This window comes from Pipistrellus hanaki (assembly GCF_964339955.1).
Source record: "Pipistrellus hanaki genome assembly, chromosome: 9".
NCBI lineage: Eukaryota > Metazoa > Chordata > Mammalia > Chiroptera > Vespertilionidae > Pipistrellus > Pipistrellus hanaki.
In genome coordinates this window covers 36,421,268-36,436,061 of record NC_140511.1, presented here as the reverse complement: position 1 = coordinate 36,436,061, position 14,794 = coordinate 36,421,268, and the positions used below count along the sequence as shown (strand labels likewise).

The following is a 14,794-nucleotide window of genomic DNA, read 5'->3' as shown; positions in this document are numbered from 1 at the left end:
GAAAAACTGTCCTGATTTAAATGAATATCAACAAAAATGATGATTTTACACTTTTCAGGAAAAGAACAGTCCCAAAAGCTCGTGTGTGTTTCCAGGGACCTTAACGAAAGCTAACAAATTTATGGTCTCATTATTGCCTGAAGCAATAACTCTTCCAATAAAGCATATGGGAATAAATATTTTTGAATAAAGGAACTGGCTGTCAGGTTTTTAAAATACAGCTGTTACCAAAACAATATAATTTCACAAAGAAAAGAGTCTCTATTCCCCTTAGCTTCTCACCCATGTTCTACCAATTACCTCAACAAAAAACTGGTCAATTTAAGTAGTAGAAAAATGTCATATAAGGAACTTGGAAACAGAACACAAAGCTGTAATACCACATCCAATTGGTGTTTTAATAATAATATTATTACAATAAAGTATATTTTAATATTAGTAAGATAATACTTTATACCATTTTATCTTACTTCAATTAATGATAATACCCATCCAGTCTCAGATACAGTGCACCACTGACTGAAGAAAAGATATAAGAAACTAGAGGCTGGGTGCACAGATTTGTGCACCAGTGGGGTCTCTAGGTCTGGCCTGCACCCTCTCACAATCTGGGACCTCTTGGGGGATGTTGAACTGCCAGTTTCAGCTAGATCCCTGCAGATCAGGCCAAGGGGCCCCAAAGAAGCAGGAATCCATGCACCTGGCCTCTAGTAGTATTCATATAAGATTTTTGGTTAATCTCTTCCTTCTCTCCCCTCTCCCCACTTTCCTCTGAGATTAATTAATCTATGTTTCCATGCCTGTGCATTGAGCGTCTGTCCCCTGGTGGTCAGTGCAGGGCATAGCTATCAGTCAAACAGTTTAAAAGTCACTTAGGATTTTATATAATGTATGTGTTTTTTAATCAGTGGATGTATTCAAATAGATTGAATGGGCATAGGTGAGCATAATTTTGGAACTGAAACAAATTGAAGACTTTTAGAATTGATTCATGTAGTGGATAGAAAATACTATATATTACAGAATGTTAGGAACCCCTGAAAATAAGGAATAAAATACTTTATGGACCTGTAAAAATTAATCACATAAAACAAAGGAACAAAACTTTGTCAAATGTTTGCTTCAAGCTAAGACATTTTGCCACTTACTTAATTTTTCTCCAATATATAAATTTAAAAAATATGAGTTTCGATGTGAGTTGGAACAAGATCCAACTAATTTTAAAAATATTTAAGTGTATTGCCCTAATCCTGCATAATAAATTTCAACAGACAAAAAAATTACATTTTACCAACATTTGATTTTAATAATAAAAAAATGGAAGATTTAGCTGACAAACAATAACAAAAAAAAAATCCATAGATTAACTTTAGGTTACACTACACTATTGTAAAAATCTAAGAGTGGTTTTCCCACCCTGCTTCCTTCCAATCTTTTTCCATCAATCACCCTATTTCATTGACATTATAGCACTTATCGCTATATGAAATGGTTTATTTATTTTGTTACATATTCACTATTGTTCCAGAAGAAGTATAAAAGACATAGGCTCCAAATAGAATAGTTTATACTGAACTCCACATCATCAAAGCAAGACTTAACTACAATTTCAGCTTTGCCAGAAATGGAATCTTAAATCAGGCAATCAGGAATCCCCTGATCAGCATTAGTTAATTAATCTGCCTGGTAAATACCTGCCATCCTCTATAAAGGAAGCTAACATTGTAATAACGTACAATAACTTCCTGTTCATGCTCCCTTCTGCCAATAAAATACTTTGCCTTTTTGGAGGTCCTTTCTATATGCTATATTTGATGCTGCTTGATTTATGAATTACCTTAAAAAGCCAAGATCTTTAAAATATAATCACTGATTTTTATTTTATTTTTTTAGCAGAAACAAGCTTCTCTTTTTTTATACTACTCTATTCCAACAACCTAAAGTAGTATTGGACACAGAGCTGAGCCCCAGTGAATAGTTGCTGAATCAAAGGTGTTTTTACCACAACAGTGACAATACTGTTTTCCCATATGAAAATGTGAGAGACTGGAAAGTAGGCAGTATCTCATAGGGAGGAGAAGGCATGTTTTATGTCAGATGGTTCACTCAACACCACCAACTGCATCGCTTAATTTCATCTTCACAATGTCGCTGTGAGGTGGACAATGATATATTCTGAGTGTATTGGTAAGACACATAGAGAATTAGAGTAGATGTTACAAAAATACATAAGAAACAGAGGTGAAACTAAAACACATATTTTGAATTTGAGAGACAGGACAGCCATTTCATTTTTTGATTTCCTATACTGAACTAATAAAAATTGCATGAGAATGGAACTATAAATAAAACAGACTGACAAACAACAGAGTTCCCAGTATCAGTAACTTTCTGGAAGCAAAATTCAAATTACAATGTTAATATAATCTAGGAAGAAGCTAATTGCTAAAAATTAATTCCAACACACACACGCATTTGAAATTGCATCACTGTAATCTAATTATTTTAATAGACGCTAAACCAATTACGCATAATTACTTACAGCCTTGAGGTTAAAAATATTGATGCAAAAACTCTGCAGCTATGTAAATGCCCTAGTATAATGTTTTAATTATATTTGCACATCCATTTAATGAAGATAATTCCATTTTATGCATAAAGCATTACTTCTGTATTTGAGTCAAAAATCATATGGTCCCATTTATTAATTTTTTTAAAAAATGAGAATATCTATTGATAAAATAAGGTTGAAATTGAAAACCACCCCAATGGGTTCAAATTTATTCAAATTAAGTGAGGGGAAAAGATGGTTATTTAATATCATGGAGAAAAACAAAACCCTGTTGAATGACAGTGATTTTTGAGATTAAAAATAGCTATATTTTGGTGAAAAGATAAAGCTTTTGATTTCCATATTTAATGGCTACCTTAGTATATAATACAAAGAGCATGATTACATTAGGCATCTAGGTTCAAAGGCAACCTAATAAATAGTCTTTTCTAAAACCATGAATATCTGCTAATCCCAGCACTTGACAAATTATGTCTTAACTAGAGGCCTGTTGCATATTTGTGCAAGAATAGGCCTTCCTTCCCATGGCATCACTCCCATCCACCTGGGAGTCTGCTCCCTGGCCACCCAGGAGCCAGCACATCCTGGCTTCCAAGTCCGCCAGGAGCCAGTAAGTCCTTGCTTCTGCCACAACACCACTCCAGTAACTCCCTCCACCTTCTCCCTCCCCCTCATAGAAAACTTCATACCACTCCATGCCTGCATATGCAAATTAACTTCCATCTTTTTTGGGGGTTAATTTGCATACTCATTCTGATTGGCTATGGGCATAGCGGAGTTATGGTTAATTTGCATGCTTCTCTTTTATTAGGTAATATGATAGTTACTACAAATTTGGTATGGTTCTAGGCAAATGTCTTGCTATATAACTTATTTTCCAATTTATTTAGGGTTATAGATTGATCCTTCTCTATAGATTGTGAAGCACTTCAAACTATGTTTTTCTAATAACTTTCTATTGCCATGTGTCAGTCTCTGGAGTGGGGCATACCACCTCCAAATGTGCTGATTCTCAATTTACTCATCTAAATAATCAGATCAGATATTCTACCCGTTTGGTTCACCTGTTTCAAGATTGGCCCAGGTGGTGCAGAAAATTCCAGAATATACCCTTTGCCTTCTAGCTTTGTGCTCTTTTCTTATCAGTCTCAAAATTCCTTTCTTCCCCTGACCCCAAGTTAGGAATAACTCCAAATATTTGAAAATAGGACTGAGCAGAGGACAGGATCCAATTGCCAAAAACAATATATCCAAATAATAATTCTTGTGCAAGGGCATATTACAGCATTGGATGTGTGTGTGTGTGTGTGTGTGTGTGTGTTTATAATGCTATTTTTCCTGCCCTTGATTTCTGTCAATGAGCACAATATTAGAAGACAGATTCCACATGAAATAATAATTCCATGTTTATTCTAAAGTGGATCCATCCTAGACTACTTAAATTATGAGAAAAACAACAAATGTTTAGTGAGAAATAAAGAAAATATCTATGAAATGTAAATGAAAGGAGAAAAAGCAAATCTTATTTTTACCTCAGCAAAAATTCCCAAATGTAAAATTTTCACCTCAAATATATATGAAGCTACCATAAAATATGCCAAAATATGCTCACTTTTTTTGCTTCAAAGACTAAGCACCTCTGTTTCCAACACCTAGTATAAACATGTAATTAATTTCACAAAACAGAATATTTTGTAAACAAAAGGTATGATTAAATTTTTTATTTTATTTATAAATATTTTCACAATTGATTAAACAATTAAAATAATGTATTCACATAAAAGAAAAATTATACATTAAAATCAATTATATTGCTTATCTAATAGCAATAAGCATAGAATAATTATTTTGGTATGTATTAATGTAGTACTTTAATCATTTTCTTAACTATATCCGTTCTTAATATTATGTAATAGATATTTTTCTGGGGTAACAAAGGATGCTTTTAAATAGTCTTATTAGTTAAAATTTTGTCATAAACTTTCCTGCACTCCTTTTTATTATTACATTTTATAGTTATAATATTTCAAATGTACTTATATTATTTTAAGGTTTGCTTAAATATTACTAATATATTACTTTGTAGTATTTATTTATATAATGAATATAACATAACTTTAATAAAGAAATATTCTTTTTAAAAATATATATTTTATTGATTTTTTTTACAGAGAGGAAGGGAGAGAGATAGAGAGTTAGAAACATCGATGACAGAGAAACATCTATCAGCTGCCTCCCTGCACATCTCCCACTGGGGATGTGCCCGCATGCAACCAAGGTAATGCCCTTGACTGGAATTGAACCTGGGACCCTTCAGTCCACAGGCCAAAGCTCTATCCACTGAGCCAAACCAGGAAGGGCAACAGAGAAATATTCTTTTTGTGGATGTTGAGTTACATAGTTAATTCAAATGCTATTTTAAACTTTTGTTAACGGAAATATAAAATATATTATCTCAAATATACTCATAGCTATCACATTTTTCCCTGTGGAGATTGGCTACTGTGTTTGGACAGGTTCAAGATTTGAACTAATGAGAGGGCACAGTCCTCTCACAGAGACCCAGCTTTCATTCTCTTGTCTGTCTTTCCCAATGATTCTCCGCCCCCACACAGGTTCACCCTTGGCCATGCTGGTGCGAAACTCATTTTTATCCAATTAAAAATAGACTTTCTTTCTGGTTTTATACATTCCAAAGTTTAACTATAAAATTATCATTTGTAATTTATAATTGTTCAACAACTAGTTCAAATTATCCTGTCCCTCTCATGCTTCTGTGCAAATCCACTTCATGGTTTTCCCTTTGCCAACTTTGCTTACAATAAAAGCAATTCACCAAAAGCTTGAAAATTTGGAGGTTCAGGTCTTCTTTCATGGAATATTTTTATTAAAGATCTCCAACTGATTTTTTTTTCATAATAAAAAACAAAATTAAGACCTATATTTTAAAAATATATATTTTTACTTGATAAAAAGCAGCAAAGAGATATTATGAACATCACAATGTTGAAGTCTATTTTTTCCTAGTCAATATTAGTTTTGTCATTAAGAATTGAAATTATTGATATGAAAACCTTTTAAAGTTTTGATATCCCCAGTTTATACTTTTGAAAATATGGCAGCTTGGATGGGTAAATTAATTAATTATTTGTGTACTAACACCAATTAAGAGTACATATCTTCACCTCAAAACTTCTTAATTAGTGAGTTAGCGACCAATAAAATCTAGTTCTCAGATTTTCTAATGTAGTAGTTTAATGATTCTCCAATTAGTTTCTATATAGAATATCACTGTAAAACAAATAAGTACCTTCACATTTACCTTTTCAAATGAATTCATAGATATTTCAAAATATTATCAGATGTTTTGCTTTAATAGAATGCATATCCTAAACTTCATGTTAATTCTATAATTGGGAGAAAAAATTGAAGCATTAATAGAAACAAATTAATTGATTTTCCATTTTAAGCCTCAGATATAAAGTTTAACTCTGTATGAGGCTTTTTCTTCTGTAAATAGAACCAATGCATTAACAACTAATGTTGCATTTTATGTATATCCACAAGAATACTGGGGAAAAAGGAGAGCAAAATTAATTTAGAAAAACGATCATCTGTGGTCATGGAAAAGCACGCTTCACAGAGTGATGGATAAAGGCACCTACAGCCTCCAGCTACATTATACTGATGTCTTTAAGTTTAATCTTCTAAAATGAAAACAAACTGCTGAAGTACTCGTTAATGTTTCTTCAGCAGTGACATACCCTCTGGCTTTCCTGTGGTTGCTGATATTACTATAAGCCCATGACAGATATTTAGAACCCAAAATATTTTAGCAAAATTATATTTAATTATCTGCTTGATAATTATATATATATATATATATATATATATATATATATATATATATATATATATCAAAGAGGAAGAAAGAGATAAAAACATCAATGATGAGAGAGAACTATTGATTGGCTGCCTCTTGCACAACCCTGGCATGTGCCCTGACCAGGAACCTTGATCTCTTGGTTCATAGATTGATGCTCAACCACTGAACAATGCTGTCCTAGCTATCTGCTTTCTTGAAAAATTACAAGATTTATAAATCCATGCACAAGTTTTTTTGCCCTTTTTAAAGCTCCTTATTGCTGAAAAGATTTATTTTAAAATGAAATAGTGGCCAGGACTGTGTGCTCAGTGGCTGGGCATTGACCCATGCATCAAGAGGTCCTGGTTCAATTCCCAGTCAGGGTACATGCCTAGGTTGGGGGCTCAATCCCCTGCAGGGAGCGTACAGAAGGCAGTCTATAGGTGTTGATCCATCAATGTTTCTCTTTCTCCCTCTCCCTTCCTCTCTCTCTAAAATAAATAAATCATATTTTAAAAAATAAATGGAATAATGGCATCAAATAATAAAATAGCTATAGATGCATGTCATTTCATAAATGACAAAACCACTGTAACAAGAACATCTAGATAAATTCCTCTTCTTTCTATAGCAGTGTTTCTCAGCCTCAATTTTCTGCACATATTTAACATATATTAACCTGAATTGCCCCATATTTCTCACTTAAGCTACCAACTGACAGCCTGGAAGCCTTGTGCTGTCCACGATCCATGGCCCAGGCTTCTATTATATATATCCATCAAAGCAGCACCATCAAATACCACTAACTGAGACCAGAAGAAGTTAGCTGCCTCTGGTGGCTGCATTTTAGTGCATTGTTTCATCAGCCCTAGCTCCACATATTGTCCTCTAAAGCTACCCTGTGTCTGGAAAGGATCAGGAAAAGAAAGATAGGTTATATTGGTCATCTTTCAAATGGAGTCAGGTGTCAGGGTGAGAACTCTTGTTATATGAGATCATGGCAGGACAATGCACTACCAAGTGAGTGACTATTGAACCTATCCTGGGTTATCTTAATGCAATCATTATGGTGATACTTTTTTGGGGGGAAAATAGGAATCTGAGGCAAATGCTAAGCTGAGTAGGTATGAGATGGGCTGTTCCATGTTACTAAGACTTTTACCACTTTACCTAAACTATAGTATTCAATACTTCTCTATGTATTTGGCCTATATCCACCTGAGTTTTACTTTTATTAAGAGGTGCTAAAGGCAGTTTGGCATAGAATTAATCATGTAGGCTCCAATCAGATGTTCTGCACCCAAATTCCAGTTCCACCATCTTCTAGCTGGTTAACTTTAGACAACTTACTTTACTCTCTGTTCCAATGACCACACTTACATTCTGGGGATAAAAATAGTGTTGACCTTAAAGCTTTTCCATGACAACTGAATATATTGCTTAGAATAGTACCTAACAAGTAGGAAACATTCAAAAACAGTTAGCTATTATAATTATCACACTATATTAAAATAACCCATTCATATTGGCTTCCCCAATTAAACTACAAGCATATCAAGAACAGCCTTTATCTTATTAATTTTTGTTGGGACAACATCTATCTGGTATAAATGGATAGTGGGAATAAACATGTTGAACAAATTTGAGTAGACATATAGTACTTTTTTTTTTTTTTACCACATTTAACTTATTCTGTAATAGGTGAATGTTTAAGTAGTTGAAACCCATGACAGTGTGAGCATCATGATGAAAATCCTCAAGTTCAATTCATCTTATATACCTAGTGTTTTGCATATATCAGGGCCTCAATTAATATTTAATGAAAGATGAAAAGAGTTCTGGCTTCACATTTTCCACATGAATAGTATTTAGAAAAGTCCTTTCTTTGCATTTTGGTTTCTTTACTTAGAACACATTAGGTCTGTGAAGGATGGTTTGGCATAGAGTGAGAAGGTGAGAAAGGGACCCCTCTAGTCTATTTTCACAGAGTGGGACAGCATGTTCCTAAGTTGCACCACAGGACAGTGATTCTTCTTCTGCATGAAGCCAAGGGGCTTGCTAGACCGATGAAAAGCTAAAGGTAGAGATATTGCTCAAAGACCCTTGTCCTTGACACGGCTTTTTCCCTTGGAGGAGAATGTGATTTTGCTGATACCTGGAATATTTATGGACCAGAACTACCTAAGATTTGTATACATCCTGATAAACTGATGTCAATTGGTTCGATTCTTCAAGACAGTTAACGCTGTTTCAGAGAATTAAAAATTGTGGCCCAGCAACAAGTGAGCATTCCAAACTGAGAAGAGCTTCCCTGCTTGAGCAATGTCCCAGGAGCAGCCCTACACCTGCCTTTCTCTCCCCTCCAACTTCTTAAGTTCAGAAAGAAGTTATTATGCGATATGCAAATTGGCTTATGTTATGAGTGCATGGCATACTTCTGATAAATTTCTGTATTCTTTTTTTTATTGACCTTTATTGTTGAAAATATTACAGATGTTGCTGTTTTCTCTCCCATTGACCCCCTCCATCCTACTCCCACCCCCTCCCCCCGCCTTCCCCACACTATTGTCTGTCCATCTAAGCATATAAATTATTTAAGTAATCTCTGCTCACTCCTCCATCCCCTCTGAAATAATTCAATCTGTTGCATGCTTCAATGTCTTCAAAACTACTTTGTCAGTTATTGTGTTCAATTTCTGTATTTTTGGTAAAATTCAGGAAGTTAAGAGAGCAGAATGTTAATATTATACATATAAATTTTCCTTTGTTACATACATTTTGAAAACTCAGACTTCAGCAAGGGTAAAAATGCATATGTATGTTTCAATGAAGAAAAAGGAAAAACCTTTATTATGCTAATATGTGTTGTACATCTCCAATAACAAAAAGAATCTGCAGCATTTGCCAAACTTATCTGATCACAGAATATTTTGTGGGTTTAGTGTAATATGAAATGCACTCTGGGGAAAACTGAGCTAATCAAGAGATAAGCAAAACCTGAACCATAGTGTTTGCAACATTTAGATTAAGTTAAAATTGAGAGCTAAATTTCCTCCATATATTATAGGACTTCATTTTGTCCAAAAAAGTTCACCTTTGTAAATTCATTTAGATACTTTCTATGCAGTTTCTTTTTAGAGAAACACTCATAGAAGCATATATATACATATGCATACTCATAAAAATTATTATTAAGCTTGAAAAAGTAATAGAATTGATTAAAAAGTGTTTTTAATCCACCCTTTTAACTATAACTCCTGTGACATATCTTTGTACTTAACTCTAGTGCATTAAATTTTTTTTTCTATATTGAAGATTTTAAATATTTGACTTTAATGCTCATATAATATTCTAATCCTGTTCCTAGACATGTCAGATTATCCTTTGGTAATATAAAATAGAATTGCTGAAATAATTATATATAACTATTGTTATATGTAATTTCATAATTTTACCTGAGAATAAAGAAATAGAGGAAGAATAGAAGGGTATAAATACGGAGAAGTATTTGCAAAGAAAATCAGCTTATAACATTCATAGCTGTAAAGCCTTTCATAGTTGAAGAATGGCATATATGAAATAACAAAAAATAATTAATGTAGTGTTATAATTAATGTGATATTATCATTAATGTAGTAACACTTATTAACACGTATCAGATATTATTTAAAATAATTGCTTTTTTAATCTTCATAAAACTCTGGAGTACTTACTATCATTATTCCATTTTAAAAAAAATAGGATTTGAGTAATTCACCCAAAGTCTTACTAAGCAAGAGCAGAATCCAGATACAAATCCAGATAGTCAAACTTCAGAGCTCCCTTTTCTTTTTTCTATTAAAAAACATCAGTTAATAAAATTATATAGATTTCAATAGTACAATTCTATGATAGATCATCTTTATATCACATTGTGCATTCACTACGCACAGTCAAATCTCCTTTAATCACCATTTATTTGGCCCTTTCTTAAGCATCTTTCTTTAACAACTAATAGGATAATATATAAATATTATATACCACTCAACTATCATGCATGTACCTATAATACAGTTCTGAACTCAATCATCCACCTTGCCTTACTAGACTATCATTGAGATTCAGAATTGTTGGGAAAAATTATTATGTGCTTTTGTCTGTTTCATCTTCTGTTGCCTCACTGTGGTAGACGGGAGGGGAGATCCAGTGGGAATAGCTTTCTTTTCTGCAGGGGAAAAGCACCTCTTGGTCCTTGGTGGTTCTGGTAAAAAGGCTCATTCTATGTGGTCACTCTCAGTCCAAATCTAATACAGGTTGCCTAATTAAAGGTCCGAACCTGATGCAAGGGAGGGGTGCGTGTTGCTAAGGAATGTCCACTCTCAAGGCGGGTCACTGCCATGACTGCCAAGGCGGTGCCTTGTTGGAAGGAAGCCTCAGTTCTTCCCCATGTGAACCTGTCTATGTGTAAATATAGTTTTGCTTGTATATGCACAGACCCTTTCTGGAAAGATACACAGAAACGGGTGACGTTAGGTGTTTTGGCTGAAGGAATTGGATGGCTGTTCTTTTTACATGTTTCTTCCTTTTCTGTTTTTAATTGTGGTCAAATACACATGCCGTAAAACTTACCATCTTCACCACTTTTTAGTGTCCAGGTCTGTGGCATTAAGCACATTCACCCTGTCGTGGCAACCACCACTCTATTTTCTGGCCCTGTGAGTCTTACCACTCTGGTGCCTTATATAAGTGGAATCACACAGCACTTGCCTTTTTGTCTTTGACTTCTTGCACATAGCATAGTGTCCTCAAAGTTCATCCACATCTTAGCATGTGCGGCATTGGATAATGCTCCAGGGTATGTATAGCATTTTTATTATCCAGCCCTCCCCCCATGCTCACCTTTGCTTCCACCTGTTATTGTGAAGAATGTTACTATGAATACTGGGGTATAAACACCTCTTCTAGATCCATGTATCTGTACGTTTCTAAAGAATATGGATGTGCTACTTACCTTTTAAATATATTTTATTGATTTTAGAGAGAAAGAGATAGGAGAGAGATAGAAACACAAATGATAAGAGAAAATCATTGATGGCTGCCTCCTGCATGCCCCACACTGGAGATCAAGCTCACAACCCGGGGATATGCCCTGACCAGGAATCAAATCATGACCTCATGGTTCATAGGTCGATGCTCAACCATTGAGGCAAGCCAGCCAATGGATGTGCTACTTATTTAAAGAAAAAAAATAAATAAATAAAATAAGTTAAAAATTCAAAGAAAAATATTTTTAAAAATTACTTATGGGCATGAAATATACATCAACTATTGCTCTTCTTTTTATCATACTTGATATATCCCCAAGGTTGTTCCTCTTGGAGCTGGGTGGCCAGTCTTGTGGCCCCCGGGACAGGGGCTGTGCCTGGTGCTGGGCATCTCCTGTTGCTGCCTAGTCCTATGAAGCCTCAGGAGACAAGTGCCTTAAAGCTAGGTCTCAGCCCCTAAGTACATTGGAAGCCAGGCAGCCACTGTCAGCAGGCAGATTCACTGGGGTGTTGGAGTCAGTGTGTGGGTGTAGGTGTTGCTATACAAAGTATACAGAAATGGCAACTCTATTTCTCTGGGGCTTCCTAGAAGCCATAAAACTTAGGGGCTTTACTTAAAAATAAAGAAGCCCTGGATGGTTTGGCTTAATGTTTAGAGTGTCAGCCTATGGATTGAGGGGCCCTGGGTTTGATTCTGGTCATGGGCACAATCCCCAGTGAGGGACGTGCAAGAGCCAGCCAATTAATGATTCTTTCTAATCTTTGATGCTTCTACTCTCTCTCCCTCTCCCTTCCTCTCTTAAGTCACTAAATTATAAAAATAAAGAAAAATAAAACAAACCCAAAAATTCACTTCTAATTAAGTCACCAGAGATATAACTCTACAAATAATATGACCCCTTTACTTTTTGTTGGTGACTTACTCAAAGTGCTAGCAAAGCAAAGCTCACATATCGTAATATAATTTTCCTGAGCTTTAGAACACTCCAATTTTAATCCCACTTTACCACCTACTCTAAATAATTCATTTGGAGTCTTGGATCCCTCATCTGTTCAATTGAAAGAACAGTATGATCTATTTTTTTAATCAAAAATTGCTTTGAGGTACCCAATGACAGTAAAGGGAAAGTGTTTTTTAAATGTTAGGGTGTTAGAAAATGTAAATAATTATGGCAAAAGTAGAAACTGAATGTTCAGTAATTTTCCTGAATCTTTCCTATTTTACCCTGCAATCCAGTTGGATTTGTTTGTTCATTAGTTTTTGTAGCATAATACAGATTTCTATCAGCTATATAATGACAATAGTGCATAACACAGTGTGCTTAACTTTAATGGGACTGGCCTGGATGCTTACATTAAACTTTTATAAGAATTATGTGAGGTAAATACTAACACTATCTACATAATACATATAAAGAAATTAAAGCTTAGCAAGGCTCAGCAACTTGTCCAAAGGCAAACAGTCATTATGTGTGGGAGCCCATATCCACACTAAGAATGACTGACCCCAGAGTCCATTTGATTAACCAACTGGCTATTATGTCCCATCCCAGCACATGTGAATGCACATCTTTCTTTGCCCTTCTCTCTGCATCTGCCAATATGAAAGTGCCAGGGGTTTCTGATAACTCTTCATCTGACAAAATGAGGTTCCAGAGAGAAATGAACATTAGGACACACATTTAATGTAAAACAGAGGTCAGACTTGAGAGGCCTTATCTATTGAATAGCAGCAGTTTAAATAGCACGAAAGTCCCTTCTCACACAGGATAATCTCTGCAAATTCAAGGCAGATACATCAAAGAGATTATGAACTATGTAATGACTTATGAAAATTTAAACTTAGAAGCAAACAGATTGACTTGTGCTCTGCTGACCAGAGCCGATTCTGTAGAGATGGGCACTATTTTATGTAAATCAGCTCAAATGCAGTTCTTTTTTCTAAATTATGTGAACCTGGCATTTACCCATATGCATTATTTTCTGAGCAGCAGGAACCTTGCCTGGCACCTGAAAGACCAATATAAATCCAAATGTGAATGTGAGAGAAAAGTATTAGGGACAAAGGGGGATTCCATTTTCAGTATCAGAAATTGAAAAGTGCATGGAGGCTTGATGTCCATTTAGGGTTATTTACTAGTAACAAAAAAGTCTGAAATTAAAATCAGAAAGAGCTGGGTTCAAATGTGATATAGATGATTTTTGCCCTTGTGAAAATTGAAATCTCTTACTTTTCTTTTCTTTTTTAAAATTATTTCAATAAACACTACTTGGAAACCTCCCATGAAGCATTCACCTAGGTAAGATTTTGGGACAAGAGCAACACAGAGTCCCTTGCTGAGGTCAGTCAGAGACTAAAAACAGTTTAGAAATCAACCCAATAAGATCATAATCTCTGCATTACTGGAGTGAAATGATGATAGGCTAAAGGAAGATGGATCATTACAGAGAGATTATAAATCACTTCAGTAGGGTAGGCTTCTGAGGAAAAATAATCCTGAAAAATACACCTTTATGGGTGATGAATAAAGATAATTATATGAATTTAGCATGGCCACTTTGGGGAATAAATACAACAATATATGTGCAAGCTAATCCTAATAATCTACATCTAAATGCTAGTTTTCATATTATTATACAAGTGTCAAATAAGGAATTAGCTCTTACATGGATGAACCTTGAGAATATCATGCTGAGCAAAATGAGTCGGACAGAAAAAGCTAAGAACCGTATGATTTCACTCACGCGTGGGATATAAAAAGGAAAGCAACAAATGAACAAATAAGGGAAACAAACAAGCTACTACTCACAGACACAGAAAACAATATGGTGATTACCACAGGGAACGGGGTAGGAGTGGGGTAGTAAATGGTAAAGGGGGTCAAATATATGGTGACAGAAGGTGATTTGACTCTGGGTGGTGGGCACACAATGCAACATGAAGACTATGCATACTGGAAATGTAAACCTGAAACCTATGTAATCTTAGTAACCAAGGTCACCCCAATAAATTTAATCAAAAGAAAGGCAAAAGCATAATCCACTGTTCTGATTAGACAAATATGTTGTTAAGGTCATGTATATTCCTAGTTTTTGTCCATACCTGATGCTTACCAGCTTTGAACTCCCATAAATGGCATAGGAGCATTCAGGACAGTATATTCCAATTCAAAATATGATCTTTATTTCTAGCAATATAAATGCAACTGTGCCATTTATAATCCATCTCACACACACACACACACACACACACACACACACACACACATCTGAGGAGTTAGGTAAGGCCTAAGAAACTGACCACATACTCTTGGCTCATCTGTGACCCCCCAC

General features: G+C 34.9%; 1 long non-coding RNA gene across 1 annotated transcript in view; it reads right to left on the bottom strand.

Annotated features, from left to right (window-relative positions):
- The window catches only part of LOC311628242, a 1,314,020-nt gene that overhangs the window by 712,374 nt on the left and 586,852 nt on the right, over nucleotides 1–14,794 (bottom strand). The window lies entirely within an intron of this gene.